This window comes from Saccopteryx leptura, chromosome 2, assembly GCF_036850995.1.
Source record: "Saccopteryx leptura isolate mSacLep1 chromosome 2, mSacLep1_pri_phased_curated, whole genome shotgun sequence".
Classification (NCBI taxonomy): Eukaryota; Metazoa; Chordata; class Mammalia; order Chiroptera; family Emballonuridae; genus Saccopteryx; species Saccopteryx leptura.
In genome coordinates, this window is record NC_089504.1 from 268,494,421 (window position 1) to 268,518,164 (window position 23,744).

At 40.5% G+C, this 23,744-nt stretch overlaps 1 long non-coding RNA gene across 1 annotated transcript; it reads right to left on the reverse strand.

Annotated features, from left to right (window-relative positions):
- Positions 1-3,074: 3,074 nt before the first annotated feature.
- Positions 3,075-23,207, reverse strand: LOC136390791 (uncharacterized). Its single transcript, XR_010748766.1, has 3 exons — positions 23,153-23,207; positions 22,193-22,322; positions 3,075-3,907 (listed from the first exon to the last, which is right to left on the reverse strand). It is a non-coding gene; the product is annotated as an uncharacterized lncRNA (long non-coding RNA).
- Positions 23,208-23,744: the final 537 nt, after the last annotated feature.

Sequence of the window (23,744 nt, forward strand, 5' to 3'; positions counted from 1 at the left end):
TTTAAATAGGGTCCTGGGGAAGATCATAACGAGAGGGTGACGTCAGAGTAAAGATGTGAAGGGGCTGGCCCTGGCCAGTTGGCTCAGCGGTAGAGCGTCGGCCTGGCGTGCGGGGGACCCAGGTTTGATTCCCGGCCAGGGCACATAGGAGAAGCGCCCGTTTGCTTCTCCACCCCCACCCCCTCCTTCCTCTCTGTCTCTCTCTTCCCCTCCTGCAGCCAAGGCTCCATTGGAGCAAAGATGGCCCGGGCGCTGGGGATGGCTCCTTGGCCTCTGCCCCAGGCGCTAGAGTGGCTCTGGTCTCGGCAGAGCAACGCCCCGGAGGGGCAGAGCATCGCCCCCTGGTGGGCGTGCCGGGTGGATCCTGGTCGGGCGCATGCGGGAGTCTGTCTGCCTGTCTCTCCCCGTTTCCAGCTTCAGAAAAAAAAAAAAAAGATGTGAAGGGGCTGAGAGGACAGGACCTGCGGTTTTCAAGGGAAGAGCATTTCCAGCAGGAAGAACAGTAAACCCAAGTGCTCCGAGGTAGAGCACCAAGCATGTTTCAGCAACAGAGAAGAGATCTGTGCAGGGAGCACATTAGCATGGCTGACCATTCTTTATGAGTTAATTAAGTGAGAGAAGAGTTTGAAAAAATGTATTAAATTAGGGACATATTTTGGGCAGAAAAAAAAAAAAAAAAAGAGGATGCTGGCCTCAATCTGTTACCATGGTTAATCTTACATATGAGGAAAGAGTACATGAATAAACCTGGTAGTTTCTTTTTGGGCACTGTCATGGGCTCTTGGGGGAAAGCACACAGACATCTGCCAATGCCTGAGCTTGCACCTGCACAAAAGATCCTATCACCCTGGAGCCAGATATATCAGGACTCAAAAGCCTAGGTTGGTGGGACTGCGGCAAATGCGACAAGTGGCAGCTGGGAGCCCTGGTTCATGGAGAGTTTGGGTACCCATCAGGCAGTAAGTTCAAGTGGGGCCTACTGTGGCGATTTGCAGCTGTAGCATCCAGGTGATTTTCAGGGTGGGCCGCCTCCACACGGTTCTTCTATTCAGGTCTTTGGAACTGGGCCCCAGCTCCACCTGCCCAGAGAGAGGGTCCTGGCTGCCCCAGACCCGCTGGGAGCCATACAAGCGCATGAAAGCAGAGTTCAGGGTGACCAGGAACCTGGAACAGTGCACCAGTCCCGACAGGCCAGGTCACAGAAGCAGGATCTGGGGAACAGGAGGCATTTGTCGCATCCCAAACCCTAACCTACACATGTGTGCATGTTTCTCTGAAGGCGGAGCAGATGGGTACCCGCCTTGCCAGGGCAGGACCAGGCAGGCTGCAGGGAAATGCTCTAGTGAGAGACACCTGGGGTTCTGACTCTCCTTCATTTGCAGCTTCTGTTTATTTATTTTTTAAAAGATTTTATTTATTCATTATAGAGAGGGGAGAGAGAGAGAGAGAGAGAGAGAGAGAAGGGGGGAGGAGCAGATAGCATCAACTCCCATATGTGCCTTGACCAGGCAAGCCCAGGGTTTTGAACCGGCAACCTCAGTGTTTCCAGGTTGGCACTTTATCCACTGCGCCACCACAGGTCAGGCCATTTGCAGCTTCTGCCTCCGAGTGTCTTCAGGGAATGACTATTCAGGAGGTTGGGGACAGACCCCAGCTCCACAGGCCTGGCAGGCTCTTCCTGCCCAGTGCTGGGAGTACAAGGCGACCTGCAGGTGGGAACTACGCATGTGCTAGTAGCTCACGTTCAGCTAGCAGAACTGGAACCAGGCATGGGTCGGGGCGGTCAGGGCACAGGAACAGGAACTGGGAACACAAGTCCTGTGCCTGCTTCCAAGCCCTGAACTACACGCATGCGCACATGCCCTCTGAACAGGGCGGGAGGATGCGGCCTGCCTTGCCTGGCACCATCTAATGCAGGGCCCCTGGGAGCCCTGGCTGCTGGAGAAGCCAGGACCCACTAGCAGCATGCCCACGTGGGAAGTGACTGTCGCCAATTTGTAGCTGCCACTGCAAGGTAATTTTCCGGTTGGGCCGCCTTTTGACTGCACACCATGCAGGTTGTTCAGGACGTGGGTCCCAGTAGCACAGGCCTGGAAGCGCCAGGCTGACCCAGGACGACTGAAGGGGTGAGTTCTGCGCGTGCTCGTGTTCAGGACAGCAGGGGACCTGGAAGCCATATGGTCAGGAGAGAGCCTTGCGGCCTAAAACTTTCTCAGGCGGTAATCAAGAACAATCACAATCTACGTCCTTGCTGTTTGATGTTTATCGTCCAAAGCTGATATCCACTGTTTATCTTCTCTCTCTCTCTCTCTCTCTCTCTCTCTCTTTAAGGTTTTCTAGTTGTTGGGGCAGAGGAGGGTAGGAAAGACTGGTTTTATAATGTATGAAAGCAAGAACTTGAAGAAGGAACAAGACTTAAAGTCCAGCAGACCAGCTCCATTACTCTGTAGCAACATGACCTTGAGGAAGTACTTAACTGCTCTAAGCCTTTATTTCCTTATCTGTGTGGGGGGCCTGAGCGAATCTCCCCTGTGCTGGATTGATGGCATGCTTATCCCCAGAGCTAGGGACCCTTGGTCAATGCTACAGGACTTATTTACTAAAGTTAAATGCTATTCCACACAGGTCCACGTATTATTTCAGAGCAAATGCATCAGCCTATCAGCGTTGTTTAGTACAATAATAACGCCTGGATTTATGAGTCACTTTCGGTTTTGATGAAGGTTGAGGGATGGGGGTGCTGCAACGGTTGAGGCTGGTCACATAGCTGGCTTGAGATATGGTATGAGATATGGTAAGATATATTCCCACCAGGAGGAGTCTTTGCGCTTAATGGTACCTGGGTGTTTTGCTTGAACGTTGATGGTGTTTTGAGACCTGGAAGCAAAGTGTATTCTGTGTGATTCCGCTCAGTGACAGGAGGAAAAGGAAGCCCGTGCTTGAGACTCTGGGACCCCTTTGAATGAGTACCTTCTCCTGCTGTGGCTGTACTTGCCTGAGAATAAACTGAGTCCGGTGAGCTCTTTTAGGGATCAAACAGTGAAGATGATTAATGTGTAATGAATGCACTGAAGTATAGCAGTGATAATAATCCCCTCTTTATAATGTTGTATTAAGGATGAAACAGAACAAGCTATGTAGAATGTTTGAGTTCGTGCCTGATATGACGTAGGTGATTAATGACTGATAGTTATACTACTTACCAAAACATTGTTTGGGATAAAACACAATTTAAACATTCAAAGCAAGAAAGAATGCTATAATTATAGTAGTAATGGACAATTTTACAAGGAAGGTTTGACCTCATTTTGGCCTTGAACGATGTATAGAATTAAGAAGGCAAAAAGAAGTATAGAGGCTTACTGACAGAGAAAACAGGACGGTGGTCAGGAAACAGAATGGCATTTTTAAGAGACTAGACCAGAAAGGAAGAATTCTTGAGAGAAAGCCCCAGAGGTGCATGGGAAGCTGTTTAAAATAGCAAAAATTGGGGAAAATACCCAATGCAGATGCCTAAGGAGAGTGGATGAACAAACTGGGAAATGGACACACAAAACACACAGACTGTTCGGCAGCACTCAATAAATGAACTACGGTTCTGGCCAGTTGCTCAATGGTTAGAGTATCGGCCGGTGTGTTGATGTCCTGGGTCTGATTCCCAGCCAGGGCACACAGTAGAAGAGACCATCTCCTTCTCCCCACTCCCCTCCTCCCTCTCTCCCTCTTCCCCTCCTGCAGCTGGTAGAGGCTCAATTGGTTCGAGTGTGGCCCCAGGCGCTGAGGATGGCTTGGTCGGTTCAAGCATGTCAGCCTTAGGTGCTAAAAATAGCTCGGTACTCCAAGGTTGCGGGGTGGATCCCGGTTGGGGCGCTGAAGGAGTCTGCCTCACTGTCTCCCCTCTTCTCACCTAGAAAAAAATAAAATTAAATAAACTATGATAACAGGCAGCATTATGAATGAATTTTAATATATGTATTAAAACAAGAATACACACAAGATATATGTGTGTGTATGTGTATATATATATTATATATATATATATAATATATATATATACACACACATACTGCTTAAAGTCATACATTTTTATTTTAGTTGTTTTCTTCCACTCGGTTATAGGAGGTTTGTTACCCCAGCCTATCATGACTAATACATATAAAAGCTTCATACATTTCAAATTCCAAACTTAGAAAAGAGATATTATTTACATCACAGAAAAGATGCATAGTGTTACCAAGAGAGTTAATGACAAATCTCTGCTGCACCAAGAGAAGAGAACACCGGAATGGAAGTTGTCCTGACGTGAGTCAGTTTACACGGTGGCCTCAGGCCAGTTTCTTACCCTGTTATGCACCTGTTTCTTCATTTATAAAAACGGGATGCTATCTGAAATGTTTTTATCTTCTTATAAGATGTCTCTGAATATAAAATGAGGTAGCATATAGGAAAGCGTCAACAAATATAAGGTATTCTTTTGGGAATCTTATTTTTCCTTATCTCCTTGAGAATTAAGAGGCCAGATATAAGATTTGTTAAAAGATAAACATTTACAATTTTTAAAGTTTAATCAAAAACCGATTCGAATCAAGCAGCAGCTCGTAGCAGAGAGCAAATCTCTGAGGAGCTGTACACAATGAAAGAGTTTTATGGGCAGAAGGGAGGGACACAGAAGTCTATACGAGGCCAAAAAACACAGTGTTATTGTGATTCCCAGTGAATGGCAGGGGTCTGTGGAGAAGATCACCTACCCAGCGCTAATTAACTTGTTCCTGATTCACTGGTTTAAGATTCCATTCCTGGGAGAACAGGCTCTGTAATTAAGTCTTCAGTGATGTAAAACTCTTGAACTCAGTTTAAGAGCTGTATTAATGAACGCATGTAAGTCAGCCTCTCAGTTGGACCACTAGATGGAAGCATTCTTCCAAAATTGTTCTACCTCCACTTGTCTTCAGTTGTCCTTTAATGCAAATACAGTTTATTTCTCCCAGATGGCTTCAGGGCACAGCTTGTACTTCGACACACACATACAATATTATGTAATTGGATTGCAATAATGTAACATCGTTTTTAAAAAGGGATTCTACCATTCTGTTGTCCATTTTGTTTTCTGCTGCACAACAGTGTACGGATACACAGAATAAAATGGATTAACGAGAAAGACATAACGAAAACCTAGAGGTGAATGACCTACTTAGCGCACTAGAGAGAATCACCACCCAGTTTCTAACACTTCCTTAACCACAGCTTCATACATGTTGTCCTTGAGCCTGGAATTTCTTCAAAATCCTGGCTTTTTTGGGTGCTACCTGCCCTCACTTTCATCCTCCCCTTCATCGTAAGGGCAAAGATAAACCGTTTCCCTCTGTGGTTCTTCCCTGCGTCTGAGCTCCCTGGTCACATCTCCATCATAGCACCATCCCACTGCCCAGTGATTTGTTTCTTTATCTGTCTCCCCACCTCTCTGTGGACTTCTGAGCACAGGGACTGGGGTTTCAGCCTGGCAGAGTACCTGTGACATGCAAGGAACCAATGATTCTTTGCTTAACAAACCCCAAACTTACCTCTGTGTAAACTCTGCTGCCCATTGTACCAGGATATTATTTGGCCCAAAGTTCATCAAATCAAATTCTCCACACATTTCCAGTGTTGGCCACACCCGTACAGGTTCAAATGCTGCAACAAAGCTTAGTGACAGAGTTTTAAACTCCCAGAGTTTCCCATATATTTTTGTGAATGTGGAAAATGATTTCGGTGTAAATGATGTGAATGTCATGGCAATGATGTCATATGAAAAGATGACATATAAATAATCTTATATTCATAATTTTCTTAAATGCATTTTTAATTACTGATTATATAAATAAAGCCAAATACTGTGAGCTATGGAATCTGAAAAGGATATGAGTGATGCGTAAGAATATGCCCTTGGCAATACTTTTAAGAGCCTTTGATGAAATTAATGTTGCCACCTGCTTCTCAAGGAGACAAGTTTCTTCTCTTCTCGCCAATTTTAAAAAGCAAACTAATCTAAACTTATTATATTGTTAGGTCTTATTAGATCTTATTTGTGTATCGCATCTGGGTTTTTTGAAGGTTTATCCAATATCAGAATTACCATGAAATTATATTTAGAACTTGCCTCCTATAACTACAGATTATGTTTGAATGCACATCTATTTTCTATAATGAAGTCTTCAGTAGTCAAAATATTACATCCCTAAGCGAGAGAATACCAATAAGGATTGGATGATTATGCAGTTTTCATACTGGCATGACAATCCTAATTTAGAATGAATAATTTAAGTAGACATTTTAGCTTAGCTTACAATCACAGCATTTATTGGATTTTAAAAAACAATTACTAACCTTTACTATATTATTGAAGCATTTTTATATTGTGGTCATAGCAAAAAAATAAAAAACACCCCAACAAACATTTAGAGTATTTCACATTCTGTAAAAATCTCTTTTAAATACTGTATTTCACTTGATTGATACAACACTGTCCAAAGACAGGCAGGGAGAATATAATTTTTTATTTAAAAAAAGAACTAAAAACTCATGGAGTTAAGTGACTTGCTTAAGATTATGCAACGTTAAGCCAATGTCAGATCTTAGCTTGCAGCCCCGGTCTCCTGACCTCTCACCCCATACAGTCTCCTAATCACCGATGTCCTGACCTGGAGCCAGAAGCTGAGGGCTTTGCTCCTCTCTCTGTCACCTCGGTGCCATATAAACACTAACCCCTAAAGATTGTGAGTTTCATTTCTCTTGCTTGATAAATTAAGATATTAACATCTATCCTTTCTATTTGGCAAGGTGGCTGTGAAAAACGTTAACCGTGATCAGTTCTGTTTGAAGCATTAATGGGATCTCTCAAAAATATGTATGTGCAGTATAACTGATTCTATGGACTTGTGGGGCCAGGATCACTAATTATTGGGAGGGGGGGTGTCTTTTAGTTGTAGCAGCCTTAGCTTAGATTATAGATTGTTTACAGCATAGGACCTGAAATCAGATCAAAATAAATTTTAAAACTGCTCAGCCACATTTACCAGTAGTGTAACTTTTGGCCTATTATTAATTATATTGTTTACCATATGTTTTTATCTTAGGGGAGGCTTTAAGTGAAAAAAACTGACAATTTTTAAAATTTTTACTTAAATTTGCAGTGTAGAGAAGAGACTTTAAGAGATGCAAACTAATCCTATTTTAGCTTAAAAAATTTTTTTTGAAGCTTTGTATGAAATGAGCTGCTATAACCACACTGTGGCACTCTTGACTGATTTAAGACTGTTCAGTTCAAATTTTCTCAGTAACTTGTGCTTTATAAAATGTAATACCATATTAGTCCTGGAAAATTCACTCTGTTTTCTTACATTGGGTTTTCTGACATATCCAGGAACTTAATCATTTACTACAAAGTTTCAGAAAGATTAACATAGTAATCCCAAACAATTGAAAAGTTAAAAAAAAATTGATCATCTTGACATTGTAATACCAAATTCAGAAAACACTGTAGCTTCTTGCTTTTGATGGTGTAAAAATATGTATGTGTACAAAGCAACTTACTTATGAAAGTACAGAATCACAAAGGTTCTGGCAAGCTACCTAAAATACCTTCCCCACAAAACCTACCATATCAACCAGCTGACTTGGTTCTCAGCATTACTTTGTTTATCCTAATATGCTATAACTTAAGATATTGAATGTCTGATTTATCAGGACCAGAAACAAAAAGAGAGCCTCTAACTGAGAAGGGATGGACCCAAGCAACAAATAATATTTATTGAGGGCCTTATTATATTCAAATTACTGGAATCTATTACATCCAGATGTGACCCACTAGTCCCCATCAGCAAGATGATGTTGCTTAGAACTATTTCACATTTTTTTTCCCCCCAGCAGAGACTCTCAATGAATTATATGGACAAGAAGTAGACAGTAGTACTGGGAAGATTTAAAACATTCCGGGCAGGGAGATAAGTGGGCTTCCCAGCCAGTGGAGCAGCTAGAAGACTGACTTTCTCGGGGCATCTAACCTAAAGATACCCCAGCGGGGTAGAGAAGGTGTCCTACTTTGCTTTCCAGGTTAAGGAGAGGCTAGTGGAGAACCACCTGCATTTACCTGGCTCTGGAACAACCTGCAGAAATCTGTATGACCCAGTTGCTCTCACACACATTTATTGAGCAACAACCTTTTCAGATACAGAGTGTCTGGTACTGAGCTTAATAAAAATTACATGTGTACCGTTCTAATCTCAAAGACTACACACATGAGACTCTAGACACTGGCAAAAATAACCACAATGTAAACCAGGGGTCCCAAACTTTTTACACAGGGGGCCAGTTCACTGTCCCTCAGACCATTGGAGGGCCGGACTATAAAAAAAACTATGAACAAATCCCTATGCACTCTGCACATATCTTATTTTAAAGTAAAAAAACAAAACAGGAACAAATACAATATTTAAAATAAAGAACAAGTAAATTTAAATCAACAAACTGACCAGTATTTCAATGGGAACTATGCTCCTCTCACTGACCACCAATGAAAGAGGTGCCCCTTCCGGAAGTGCGGCGGGGGCTGGATAAATGGCCTCAGGGGGCCGCATGCGGCCCGCAGGCTGTAGTTTGGAGACCCCTGATGTAAACCCAACTGTGGAAAGTCCCCAACAAACTAAAACAAATGCCTGTTGCTGAAGTTATTTCATCAGCTATTCAAGCATGCCAGTTTTTGAAAAACCATAATATTTAACTAGCATTTGCTAAGTGCTAGGTCTCATGGTGAGCTCTCTACACAAATATTTCTAACTTTTACAAAACTACTAAAGATATATGGTTTTATCCCTATTTTACAAGTTAAAAGGGAAGGTAGATTAACCTGTCACCAGCTGAGGTCTGTCTAGTTCCAAAACTCATGCCTTGAAACTACAGTACCAGGCATTTTGAGTCCAGCTCTAGTGATATTTTCACCACCCAAAGGAGCACCAAGAAAAATTGGTTACTTGTGTCTCCAGTGGTAAGAGAAAGGACACAGTGAGGCAAGGACAAGGACATCCAACGGAAGGAGCATCAAGCAATGGCACAATGAACAATAGAGTTCATCAGACTTTCTTCTAGGACTGACCCCAGCTTCATATGTTGGCTACATTAATAATTTATTCATCCTCTATGGCACTTGACATGACTTTCAGCGTCAGGCAGCAAAGCCAGCAGAGCTTTATTTAGTAAGGTAAGAAGTCAATGTATGATAGCAGTGGTGGAGTTCAAATAATTTAACAACCAGTTCTCTGCTCTAATGACCACTTTAAGAATAAAAAAAAAAGATATACCAAAAGGTAGTTTATTATTTCATGCATTTAATACTTAAATAAGAACAATAAAAGAGGTACATAAAACTGGATTGTTATAAGAGTTTTAAAATATTAATGAAAAATATTAAATAGTACCTGATAAAAAAACAATAAAACTGTTACTTAAGATACGTATTTCTGGCCCTGACCAGTTGGCTCAGCGGTAGAGCGTCGGCCTGGCGTGCGGGGGACCCGGGTCCGATTCCCGGCCAGGGCACATAGGAGAAGCGCCCATTTGCTTCTCCACCCCTCTCCCTCCTTCTTCTCTGTCTCTCTCTTCCCCTCCCGCAGCCAAGGCTCCATTGGAGCAAAGATGGCCCGGGCGCTGGGGATGGCTCCTTGGCCTCTGCCCCAGGCACTAGAGTGGCTCTGGTCGCGACAGAGCGACACCCCAGAGGGGCAGAGCATCGCCCCCTGGTGGGCAGAGCATTGCCCCTGGTGGGCGTGCCGGGTGGATCCCGGTCGGGTGCATGCGGGAGTCTGACTGTCTCTCCCCGTTTCCAGCTTCAGAAAAATAAAAAAAAAAAAAAAAAAAAAAAAAAAATATACATATTTCCATATTGCTTCTTGATTCGTGTCCTCACTTGAAGGCTCCCCGAAATACTTTCTGGAGGAGAAAATCAATATAGTCATCACAACCGACTGTTGATTGTTTTTGTTTTTTTAACATGTATACAGTGTTTTCTGTGTGCCAGTCTCTGGTCTAAATATTCACTCATTAGAAATTCATCACACTTCTTTGAGACAAACACTATTGTTATGCTCACTTTTCAGATGTGACACACACTGTTCTGGTCAACAGAAAATGTAAATAACTTGCAGAAAGTCACTTAGGAAGTTTAGTTGCAGAGTTGAACTGCGACCCAAGGAGTCATTACCCCATGGAGTCACACAGGGTCTGTGCTCTGACTGTGTTCTGCTCTTAGATGGAAGTGAAGATTTTGTTGTCCTCGGGAGGATGCCTGAAAATGTATTGTGTTTAAATGTTTAGATTCTCTTTTCCCCCTCCCCAAATTATTCTCTTCTAATATGAAATGGAGTTTTCCATTTTGAAAAATGTACATAGTTATGGGCAGTTTGAACAGAAAAGGAATTTCTTGAAAGGATGTTGTGTAACCCAAAGAATCATCAAGAATTCTAATGGATTCTTGGAAATGGAGCAGGAAGAAGAGAAGCTAAGCAGTGAAATCACACTCCAGAATTGGTCCAGCGGGGACATTCCTGCTGCTACTAGACACAGAATGCCAACGCTTTCACTACTGGGCACCATTGCAACAATCATTGTTGCCATGGAAACTTGATGTTGCTACTGCTGCTACCACATCTGACTACATGGATTCTCCACTGTTTCTGCTTTTTCTGATTCAAGGTCGGGGCAAGTTCATCTCATTGGTCAATCTTAGGTCACAAGGCCATCCTGTGTCACATTCTAGCTACACAGGAGGCTGGGAAAACAAGTCTCTCGCTTCCAGGGTTGCAGAATAAGATACAGGAGGCTTGATATTTATAAAATTGGAGGGATGTACTTACTGAGGATAAACTTATCTAAAAAGTTATTCACTGTTGATGTGAAATTTAAATTCAACTGGGCTTCCTATACTATTTTTACTCATTATATCTGACAACCTTGTTGCCCTCTTAATTTCTATATTCAGTAGGAAACAAAAATTCATATGATGGACAATTTTCAAAGCATAGGATGAGTTTCTCTATTGATAAGAAACAAAAAGACTCTCCTAGCAGTCTTTCTTATCGTCACACACAATAATTTTGTAATGGGAGGAAAAAGACCTTCTGGTGTCAAACTAATGTTCAATCTTTAACCAGATTTTTTTTTTTTTTTTTTTTTACCATTTTTTAACTCAAATATTGTATCACGGTCAATTTCATTTTCTACTAATTTGATGTGATGTTTTGGGTAACATGATTTTATTTCTAACCTACTTTCAGCCTTTATTTCTAACAGAAACCTCCTTTTCATTAATAAATGCAACCCTCATTCCTAATCCTGGGGAAGACGTGTCATCGTTGCACCCTATTCAAGCTCTACACAAATGTATAAACACATTATATTACAAAATCCAATATAAATCAAGGAATCAATGTCATAAAAGGTTTACTATGTATCATTCACTGCTCTGTATGTTCTGGTCTTGGTTTCACTTTCTGACTGAGAATATTTATGAAGCTCTTCTGACACTCCAACAGAGAGAGAGAGAGAGACAGAGAGGGGGACAGACAGACAGGAAGGGAGAGAGATGAGAAGCATCAATCATCAGTTTTTCGTTGTGGCTCCTTAGTTGTTCATTGATCGCTTTCTCATATGTGCCTTGACCAGGGGGCTACAGCAGACCGAGTGACCCCTTGCTCAAGCCAGCGACTTTGGGTTCAAGCTGGTGAGCTGTGCTCAAACCAGATGAGCCCGCACTCAAGCTGGTGACCTCAGGGTTTCAAACCTGGGTCCTCTGCATCCCAGTCTGACGTTCTATCCACTGTGCCCCTGCCTGGTCAGGCAATAAAGGTGATTTTGAATGTACAAAATATTCACAGCTTAGAACCCAATAATTTATCTCATAATTCCACCTAACCCAAATGTTTCTGACAAATTAACTATAGAGTCAAAGAGAATGAAGTAAGTGGCAAAATTATTTGATTTTTTATAACGTTTTTACACATTTTCAATTGATGTATATTATTCAATGTTAAACTCTTTTTTTTGTTTGTTTGTTGTTTTTTTTTTTTTTTGTATATTTCTGAAGCTGGAAACGGGGAGAGACAGTCAGACAGACTCCCGCATGCGCCCGACTGGGATCCACCCGGCACGCCCACCAGGGGCGAAGCTCTTCCCACCAAAGGGCGATGCTCTGCCCCTCCGGGGTGTCGCTCGTTGTGACCAGAGCCACTCTAGCGCCTGGGGCAGAGGCCAAGGAGCCATCCCCAGTGCCCGGGCCATCTTTGCTCCAATGGAGCCTTGGCTGCGGGAGGGGAAGAGAGAGACAGAGAGGAAGGAGGCTGGGGGGTGGAGAAGCAAATGGGCGCTTCTCCTATGTGCCCTGGCCGGGAATCGGACCCGGGTCCCCCGCACGCCAGGCCGATGCTCTACCGCTGAGCCAACCGGCCAGGGCCTAAACTCTTAAAAAGGAAAGAAAAAGACAATATTCTAAGAATTAAACATCTCCAGCTAACGCTGCAATCAAAAAGACACATTTACTTATTTTTTTAGTATAATTCCACCATAATCATTTAGACCCTCTGTACTGATTTGTTGTGAAAATATAGACTTTATCAACATTGATGCATTCTAAAACTATTCCTGGAAAAATACTTATCACTACTGCCATACTTAATCAATAATGCCAAGGCAAATCATTTGGACTTTAGCAGAAGAAAAATCTCTTAAAAGTTGTGGGGGTTTTTTTAACCTAAAAATAGTAACTTTTTAGAGAATTCGTGTATGTATACTTTATTATGATTTTTTTATTATAAACACCATTTTAAATTTTTGTGTTTACTACCCAAAGCAAAAAAAAAAAAAAGTAGATTAGCTTTTTTAGTCTGCACAGATGGAGGAGAGTGGTGGATGTCCAAAGAGTAGAGTGATGATAATAATTCCAGTTCTCTAGATTGTAGCTAAGGTTCACACCATGCTCTTGGGAACTAATAAGCAAGAATTCTAACTCTCAGACACATGGTTTATACTCTGATATTCCTCTGACTCTCACAGTCTTCCTTATGACATACATATGAATGTTTTATTTTACTTTACAGAGATAAAGTGTTTTTGCTTGTAGAAAAATCCTTGAGTCTAACTTTTCAAATCACATTATCCTGAAAAGTGACTTTTTGGATGATTTAAAAATACAGTGATAAGGCCCTGGCCGGTTGGCTCAGTGGTAAAGCATTGGCCTGGCGTGCAGAAGTCCCAGGTTTGATTCCCGGCCAGGGCACACAGGAGAAGCGCCCATCTGCTTCTCCACCCCTCCCCCTCTCCTTCCTCTCTGTCTCTCTCTTCCCCTCCCGCAGCCAAGGCTCCACTGGAGCAAAGATGACCCGGGCGCTGGGGATGGCTCCTCGGCCTCTGCCCCAGGTGCTAGAGTGGCTCTGGTTGCAACGGAGCAATGCCCCGGAGGGGCAGAGCATCGCCCCCTGGTGGGCAGAGCGTCGCCCCCTGGTGGGCATGCCAGGTGGATCCCGGTCGGGCGCATGCGGGAGTCTGTCTGACTGTCTCTCCCTGTTTCCAGCTTCAGAAAAATACAGAAAAAAATAAAAAAGAAAAAAAATAAAAGAAAAAAAAATACAGTGATAGACAAATATTTCAATATCCTTTTAAGTATTTGATTAGTGCCAGCTTATTGTTTTGTTTTATATTAAATGAAATAAATATATAATTATTAAAGATTCATAGAGTATAAATATTATATATGACAAAGAAACAGTCCTTTCCTTACTCTCACTACTGGTACCAAGAGATGATCACTGACAACAGTGTGTTGTGTAATAGAGCAGAATCACACCAATAAAACAGCCTCCTCTATTGCTTTATCTCTGATATAAAATACTACTTTATGAAACACACCAACACTTCTTCAACTCCTCTTTCTCTGCACCCTCTTATTCTCATAGCGCTCAGACCTTCAAGCCGCATCCCACACCCTCTCCCCAAAACTCCTCCTGGACCCTTGCCTGCCTGTGATCTTATTTTTTCTCCTGCTTTGATTTTCATACGCCACTCTTTCATTTATCTAAGAGTAAATTGTCACTTTTTCTGCCACAAATTCTCATGTCCATTTCTCCTACCCCCTACTCCCTCACCTACATCACAGTATCCTTCTCTGACAAATAAGACTGAGATTGTCCTAAGGGCTTAACTTGTTTAATCCTCTTAACAAATGGATGAGGTGAGAACTATTATTTTACCAATGAAGATATAGAGAAGTTAAGTATCTGTTCAAAGTTACACAGCATACTAAGTGACAGATCTAACAGTCTGCTTGTAAGAATAGAAGACTATTAACCTTTTTTTCTGATTTTTTTTTTTTTTTGTAGATGCAAAAAACACACATTGTTCATTTAGGTCTGGGTCTGTCTACCCTTCCTATACTTGATGTATCAGTTAGTTCTCTTTCAGTTGCAGATAATAGAAAAACATAATTCTAAACACACATGGATGAAATAGTTTCATGGCTCACAAGCCTAAAAAGTCTTCCAGGGGTAAAGCTGGTTTTCGATGCGACTTAATTTGAGGCTCAGATGGGTCCATCAGAACTCTGAATCTGTCTCTGCTACAATATGCTGTTTCAGGCGTATTCATTGTATTCTCAGCCTGCTAAATGACAGCAGGGTCTCAAGTTCAAATTCAGTTGGAAAGAGTGTCCTCTTAGGTAGCTCTTGCCAAAGTTCCCTTACGTACTACCTTTGGACCAACTTTGGACAGAGAGCCATACAAGGGTCGGTTCCCAAAGGAAAATCAGAATTGTTTCCTGAAGATAAATGACGGATCTTATTATAATTCCCCCTAATATTTCAACGGAGACTCTCAGATTTGTTGAGCCCATATGTGCATGTCCTGCCAGCCCCATTTCCAAATTCATCAGTATAACAAGGTAGGATGTTGACAAAGGAATGTTTTTTATTCCTCCATCCAAACTTCTGCCAGTCTTCTAGAGCATTTCAGTGTTTATATAGATGATCACCCATTAGTACGGTTTATACTTCCTGAACATAAATGAACCTTTATCCACCTCCACTGAATGCAAACTGTTTAAATAACATTTATTGTACGTACTTAACTATAAATATTTGCATACCACTTTTCTCTAGACCCCGTGTTTCTTGAGTTTGGGTTTGTATCTCTTCACCCTAACATATTAACTGCTATCTAGTACTGCATTAATTAATATCCTTTTCAACAATACTTGTCAGCCTGGGACTAGAGTGGAGAAAAAAGAGTTGAGTTGACATTGGCAAATTGTCTATTGCAAGTCAGGGGAAAAAAAACCACTGAAAGTATCATTTGATTATTATTTTATCAGTGAGAGTCAGGATGAGAAAGAAGTGGCTTGAAGGAACATTGAGAAAACGAGGCATTGTCAAGAAATTAAAAGTTGTGGTGAGCTTGAAAGGAAGATTTAGTTAGCATAAGTGACAAAGAAAAGGAAGTTGGTAGTTATAACTACATATGTTACAGTTCAGTATTTCAAAACTGAGTCATACTGGACAGTAAAGTTTATGCTACAAGGACTTGGGTGTAAGGAAACAGATTCAAATTGAGGTAGAGATCATTAGGAGGCAGCATAGCATAATTAGCAATGCCTCAGCTTTGGGGTATATATCTCAGCTCCATTTTTAGCAAACTCAAAAATAATAATTTTTTAAAAAGCACCTAAATTTTAGTTTTTCACTTATATATGGGGAATAAAATAGCTACTTCAAGGTTCTTGTAAGGATTTGTATTAGGCCATAACTAGGTAAAAAGTGGTTCATCGTTACTATTATTATAGCAGAATAGATTGAAAAGCCGTAAGAGACCTTGAGCCCCAGTCATATCTCCTTGGATGACAGAAGAAGCCAATCTAGAGAAAAAATAGCAAGCCATGTACCAAAATCATCAATAGAGAGAAATGACCCCGAAAAGTGGACAATGAAGCTAAGCTGATATCAGTTGAAGGCCTGAGGTTCAAAAAATAAAAGCTCTTATTGAACTATGACAGTCATCAGAGGCTTGGAAGCCACAATGAGGAGCCCAGAGAATATTGGCCTTTCTTCATGGTCCCAAAGTGACTAGCACAAATGCAACTAGTCTTGGTTATGAACAAATGTCATGAACATCACAGTGGGAAGGAGGGTGTTACTGAGGGTGAACATGAAATAAAGGCAGTAACTGGTGGGCAGCTAGCAATGCTTGTCATGTGTTTAGACCCTGCAGTTCATGGAACATGAGGTAGCAAAGAACACATTGAAGGGGGTGCAGGAAAAGCTATCCTCTTAAAGGAGCCAGGTTCAGTTAAAGAAAGGAAATGGAAAGATGTCCTGTGAAGAGGTAAACATCCAACAGAGATTCATTCCATTACAAATTCATCATTTCCAACCTTTTAAAATGTTGTCCAGTGGTCATTTCTCTGTCCCCATTTTCCTTTTTCCCTCATTCATCTTAATTCCCTTCTTACCCTTTATCCTGCTCCAAATGGATCTTTTGGAAGAAGAGCAAGGAGCATTCTATTACCTTATATATCCCATTCGGACCTTGAACTTGCCGCACACACCATACAAATACAATCTGACCATTCTTTGCCACAGGCTAAATATATTCCAGAAATCTAGTCCAAAAGGACTTGAAAAAATTGATACACTCAATTATTGATGGACATTTCTTGAGATTACTCTGAACTGATTCATGACTCCCAGCTATTACGTTGAATGAAAAGTTCTCATCAGTCATTGCACCAGAAAGAGCTGAGTTTTTATAGTGTCAGATTCACTGGAAGCTACTCACAGGAAAATAGACTCAGGCCAGTTGTTCATGCCCCTCTGCTCCTCTTGAATAGTATTCAAGCAGAGAGAGCTATTAAAAGCATGTTCGCTTTTTTCCTTAATGGAAGGCGGAAGAATCATCGTTGTCACGTATTAAATGGACTTCTGCAGGTGAAGCCCCTTCTTTTCACATTTATATCTTCTTTCCACCTCCTCTTAAGAGGAGGATTATATTTAGAACAAAGAACTAGTCGTTTTCCAACAACATGTGTGTTACTGCAGTTCAGGAGTTACATGTTTGATATACAAAACATCTGAATGTGGATCCAGGGATTGGCATAAGTAGGTCTACAGTTGTTCATATGAAAAATAATACAATAATAAAAAATGATACAAGAATAAACACTGTGTTTTGCATACTCACAACTGTAAACTTACATTTTCCCACCCCAGTATAGTTACTGATGAGGCAATGGTAACAGACCTTTGGGTTTGGGGATTAATAAAATGTAAAATCAACTTTCAGTAATTCTCCGAGTCACTGCAAGAACCTCTGCAGATTTTTATGGTTGCTTTTCATTCTTCTGTGAGATACCACACTAATATCGAGTATTAAAGTTACAATTTTGAGTACTACTACACAGAATACTATCCTGATTTAAAGGTGAGGAAATTGAAACTCGGAAAGCTTAAGTAACTTACTCAATGTGGCACATGAAGTGAGTTGTAAATTCAGAATTCTAACCCATGCTTATTTTCTTCAGCCATATGCTGCCTGTAACGAAAATATTAATGATCCAGAAACAAAATTGCAAACATTATTATATTAAAAACAGGAATGAGAAGACCAAACACATTTTACAGATATTTATTTAAATTACTGTGGTACATTGGAAAGGTTTGAGACCAGAGGTTTACATTTAGATGCTGATCCTTTCATATTTTGATATAATTAGGGAAAAATGTACTATGATTTAATTTCCAAATAGTTTCTTTCCAAGCTGATAGCGATGGAGAATGATGCATTGGAAAATTCAGAACATCAGTTAGCAATTTAAATAAATTTTGACAGAATGTAGGAAGCAGAACAATTGGCTTGAAGACAAAATTTTTCAAATTACAGTTTTAAGGATTGGGGCAGAGTAGCTGTGGGTTTACAAACCAGACATTTCCAGGCCACGTTTTCTCACTCAGCCTGTTGACTGTGTCAGTGGTTCCTAAACTCCAGCCTATGCTCTACTCCATAGCTTTCTCTGGCCCCGGGCATTAAGATAGCTGCTTCCCAAATCAGTTTAATGTCCCAAACTATTTCCCCAAAGTTTTGACACCATTATCACCATCCCCATCAACAGTGCCTTTCTCCCAACCACCTGTCACTTTGAGTTTTGAACTTTTAATGTAGGATGTAGAATGGGGGGTCTGCAGAAATACTTTTGGAGGATCAGTTTTAGGGTCGTTATTCTTCAAAAATGTAACTGCAATGATTTCTTTCTTTTTATCTTTTTAATTTTTAGGTGAGAGGAGGGGTATAGTTAGGCAGACTCCTACATGCACCCTGACTGGGATCCACCTGGCAACCCCAGAGGGGGCCAATGCTCAAATACCAAGCTATTTTTAGCACCTGAGGCCAACACACTCAGACCAACCAACCTATCCTCAGTTCCCTGGGGCCAATGCTTGGATCAACCAAGCCACTGGCTGCCAGAGGGGAAGAGGGAGATAAGGGGGAGAGGGAGGGAGAGAGAAACAGATTGTTGCTTCTCCTGCGTTCTCTCATCAGGAATTGAACCTGGGACATCCATATGCCAGGCTGACACTCTGTCTACTGAGCCACTGGCCAGCCTCTAATGATTTCAAGTACAATTCAAAATAACACCAATTACTGAGAAATGGATCAATTCTAACAAAAACGCTCTTTTGCACCCCTAAATGAATAATTACACAATTTCTTTCAAGACCTATAGTTAGATGTGAGAATCAGTTTTCTCTAAAGCAATTTAAAATGGATTCCAACTCTAATACACTATTGTTATTTCTGTGATCTTTCTGTGGAGCCAGGAGAAATATACCACTTTCAGGAATCTCTTTCTTCCAAATGCATTTTTAAAGTACAATGATGTTAGCCCTGGCCGGTTGACTCAGTGGTAGAGCGTCGGCCTGGTGCCCAGGAGTCCTGGGTTCGATTCCTGGCTAGGGCACACAGGAGAAGCACCCATCTGCTTCTCCACCCCTCCCTCTCTCCTTCCTCTCTGTCTCTCTTTTCCCCTCCCTCAGCCAAGGCTCCATTGGAGCAAAGATGGCCCGGGCACTGAGGATGGCTCCATGGCCTCTGCCTCAGGCACTAGAATGGCTCTGGTTGCAACAGAGCAATGCCCCAGATGGGCAGAGCATCGCCCCCTGGTGGACATGCCAGGTGGATCTCGGTCGGGCGAATGTGGGAGTCTATTTGACTGCTTCCCCGTTTCCAACTTCAGAAAAAATAAAAAAAAAAAAAAAAAAAAAAAAAAAAAAAGCACAATGATGTTATAATTCATGGAGCCTCTCTAGGGATCATCCTCAGCTCCTGATTTTGAATGAATCATTAAATTTGATGGTTTAGCTGCATGAGAGAACTTGAATGGGTCTCATGTTGGTAATTCCTTAGGTGTGAAGAGGAAAATTCCTATAAGTTTTAGAAAATGCATGTTGAGTCAAGTTTAACATCTATTTGGGTTTAATGTCTCTCAGAGGGAAGTAAAACATTTCCTATTCATTATTATGCATTTTGGTTATACAGGTAAATACTTTAACTTTCATAATATAGGTATTTATTATAATACATTTCCTGACTTGAATTTTCTGTGTTTTGAGATATATGGGCAAATTCAGCCAGTATCAAAATGAACTGCAGAGAGAGAAGACTGGAGTAACACTTAAGAACAATGGCAGAAGTTCGTGGGAGAGAAAAAAAGAGATGAGATTCAGTCAAGGGACACTGGTATGAAGCTAACCAGCACCATATTCTATGGATACCAATTTGGGCTGATGTTGTATTCTGTACCTTTTTTTGAGATCTCTAATGCTTAAATTATATATAATAAAAATCAATAATTTTATCTCAAGTAACTCATTTTGAAAGAATGAGATAGTTATAAAATATAAATTTGATTCAAGAAGTCTCAGACATGTTTGTCTTTTCAAGTTAATCATTACTTTTCTTGCATCTTTTGGATACTGTTTGCACACCGCATATTTTCTACTGATGGCCATGAAAACGTCTCTCAACTTCCATGCTCGTCTTACAATGTGACCTTCTCACTACCTATTAGAAGGCGTTGTGTAGGTCTCTTCTCCTGGAGACTAGGTGAATCTATGTGCATATCATCATGTAGTATAGATGTGAAGCTATGTGACTCCCAAGATTAGGCCATAAAAGAAGAGACAGCTTCCTCCTGGCTCTTTTTCTAGGGACAATTGCTCCTCAAGCCCAGACCTCATGCTGTGAGGAAGCCCATGCCACGTGCAGAGGCCTTACATAGGTGTTTCTGGCTGAGAAGCCCAGATGAGGTCTTGAGTGATGGTCAGCAGTGACTAGCACTCATGTAAGAAGCAAAGCCTTCTGAGATGACACTATAGCTGATGCCTTTGACTGCAACTTCAAGGAAGTCCAAGAGTAAGAGTTACTAAGCTCTGTCCAGTCATCTCCCAGAACTGGGAGACATAAGAAATGATTGCTGCTATTTTTGCTACTATGGTTGGGATAGCTTAATGCAAGAGGTTAGAATTGGGAATACCCAAATCAAAGCTTTTAAAAATATGAATAAATGCTTTAACTATAGAAAAGGAATGCATTATTAAAATTTAAATGTAAGAATACTGTATGTTATTGTATCTTCTCAAAATGGGGGCGGGGTCAGAGAACATAAAAAAAGTAATGCACGCAGTTGGTCTGTGCTCTCCTGCCCAGCAGTGTTCCTTTTCAGCAAATAACTAAGAACGAGGAAACTCTAATTTCATGCCTCCACCAGCAGGAGTTTTTCTTGCCTGTTATTGCACCATAGCTTGGGTTTGAAGTAGGACAGCTATACCCCCCAGTCTTTTGAGGGTAGGCCCTGTCTATCTCTGTGATCCCGGAGTTATTACTAATGACACTCGTATCTTCCATTTTACTCTCACAAAGGTCCTAATTTGGACAATAAATGATATGGTCATTGTGGTCAAAGGGAATGGACCAAACATGCAACCACATAGAATCATTACTCTCTAAATTTTTTCTCACCCAAATTGAAACGATGGTTAATGTGTGAAAATTGCTTTATGTTGATTAACCTAGTAAGACCACATCAACAGATCCTGTCTCTGTGGAGGGTACAATAGTTAAGCTTTACCACATCATGATCAGGGGACCCATGAACATTTGTGTTATATGGTTGTCCATCACAGTCATACTGAATTTACAAGGGATATGTATCCACTGTGATGTTATGCTCTAATGAAGAATGATTTCAGATGCGGGCAATAATCAAAGGGGTACCAAAGATGGCGTGCAAGATTCATTTGTTTCAGGAATGCCGTGGAAAGCTCACAGCTTCCTTCTATGACACATAGCTATGTATCTTACAATAGACAGTAGACAGCAAAGAAATAGAGACCTCGAAGTACTGAAGCCCGCATGCCATCATTTGCTACCTAGATTGGATTCTGCCTTGCTAAAGAAAATGGAAATAAAAGTCAAAAGTCAAGAGAGCTTGCAGAATGCTGATATTAATCTTGTAGCTTTAGAAAATTTTATACAATGACTAGATGAAAAGGCATCTCAAAAGTCATGCAGAATAATATTCTCTGTTCCGGAAGGGATCCAGACAGCTCTTTATTCAGCTATAAAGGGTCTATAAGCAAGGAAATTCCACTGTTTTTATCTTCTTAACCTGTTTCAAGGTCTAAAAAATTTTACAATAAAAAATGTTCTGTTTAGACATGCGTATACGTTTTTCAAAGTCTCTTCAGATATATCATTGTTGGCATTGCATAGCCAAAACACACCTGATTGAATTTTCTCTAATCTCATTAAAATCTATAATAGCTCTCATTAATTTTGATTTTCTTTCATGACATTTAAGTCTCTCACATTCCTCCTTCTTTTCAACATTTAGACTACTATGGATAAATTTTCAAATCAGATACTTTCATTACCTCTCTGCTTCCTTCTGGCAAAGTTCATTATTTTAATGTAATATGATTGCTCATTATAATAGGTATATAAGTGCAGTTGAGAGTATTTTTTTCTCCCATACAAATACAGTTATTGATAGGATACTCTGGTCATAGGAAAAGATTTACATTCATGAGTATTTACACAGAATATTATGCAATTGAAATACCCTCACCCTGGGCCAGATAGCTCCATTGGGTATAGCATCATCCCAAGGTGCAGAGGTTGTCAGTTTGCTCCTTGGTCAAGACACATACAGGAACAGATCGATGCTCCCGACTCTGTTTCTTTCTCTCTTCTTCTTTCTAAAAATAATAAATAAAAATTTTATTAAAAAAGAAATGCCCTCAGCTTTTTGCTGTCCTGAAAGACTATGCCCTTCAGTTTAAATATTTAAGTGGCATGTTAGTTTTTCATATAGTTTGAAATTGTTTTAAATACTTACATTATATAAATGTTTAAAATAACAAATATCTTAAAGTCATATGTGTAAAATTTATATATATATACTAGATATACATAATACATCTCTCTCTATATTTAATATATATGCAGAACATATAAAATTGGAAGAACCTGGATATTATAAAAAATGAGATTTAACCTGATTTTTATATTTGTGCTTTCTTAAAAATGACAAAAGCTATTGCCATAGCAAATCCTCTATTCATAAACATTGGTTCCTATCAGAATCTGTACATACAAAATATAGAATCAGAAGCATCTAAATTAATGCTTATTATTTTAGAAAAGCTATTTCTTATTTTTAGTGTTTTACTGTAAATATTATTTCCAATAATATTAAATAAGTCATACTCTTCTCTACTTCAGTTCTTAGACCAACATTATATTAATCTGTTTTTAGTTCTTTATATCAGGGGATGATAATAACTAATAGAGCTAAGAAAGTGAGGAGCAGGAACAAGCAGCAGCACAGCATTGGTAGAGAGACTGCTTCATTTCTCATTGTTAAACATCACTATTGAAATCTGTCAACCAGCACGAAGGTCAATTATAAACCTGCCAATAAATATGAAACCCACACTTCATGCTGGAGAACGGTAGAGAGTAATCAGAAAACATTTATTTTCTTGGCTGCAGTAATGAGGTACTCACAGAGACATAAGAGTTTTACCTGATTTTCTTTTATGCAGCTCCAAGTTCAAGGATAACACTCCTCTCACACTGAGGGAATAATACAAGATTCCTAATAACTTAAGCCTAGGACTGCATAATAGGATTAAAATGGTATCAAATTTGTTTAGTGGAACAGCACGTACCAGGCTTATGTTATGAATACAGACTTTACACCAGGCTAGAACAATTTCCTTAAGAACAAAGTAGGGGTGGATGAAGAGAGAAGGATGGTAATCAACCGGGAGACCGTAGAAATCAGGGCAAGTCATGAGGGAGGAGCGGAACTCAGAGCCTGAGGATTTAGAGAAAGTCTTGCTCATGTAGTGGAAGCATCCACCATGTCCCAGACCTCCCTCCTGTTCTGCCCAATGCTCTGGCTTTTTTCAATACACACTTCAGAGAAGTCTTGATTTCTGTCATTTCCTCTTATCCTTTATAGATTAGAATCAAAATTAGGCACACACACACACACACACACACACACACACACACACACACAAAAAAAATAGGCACACAAAGATAGTTCAAAGATATATACTAATCTTTAAATTCTCCTCTTTACCAGCCAACCATATCACACATAAACAAAT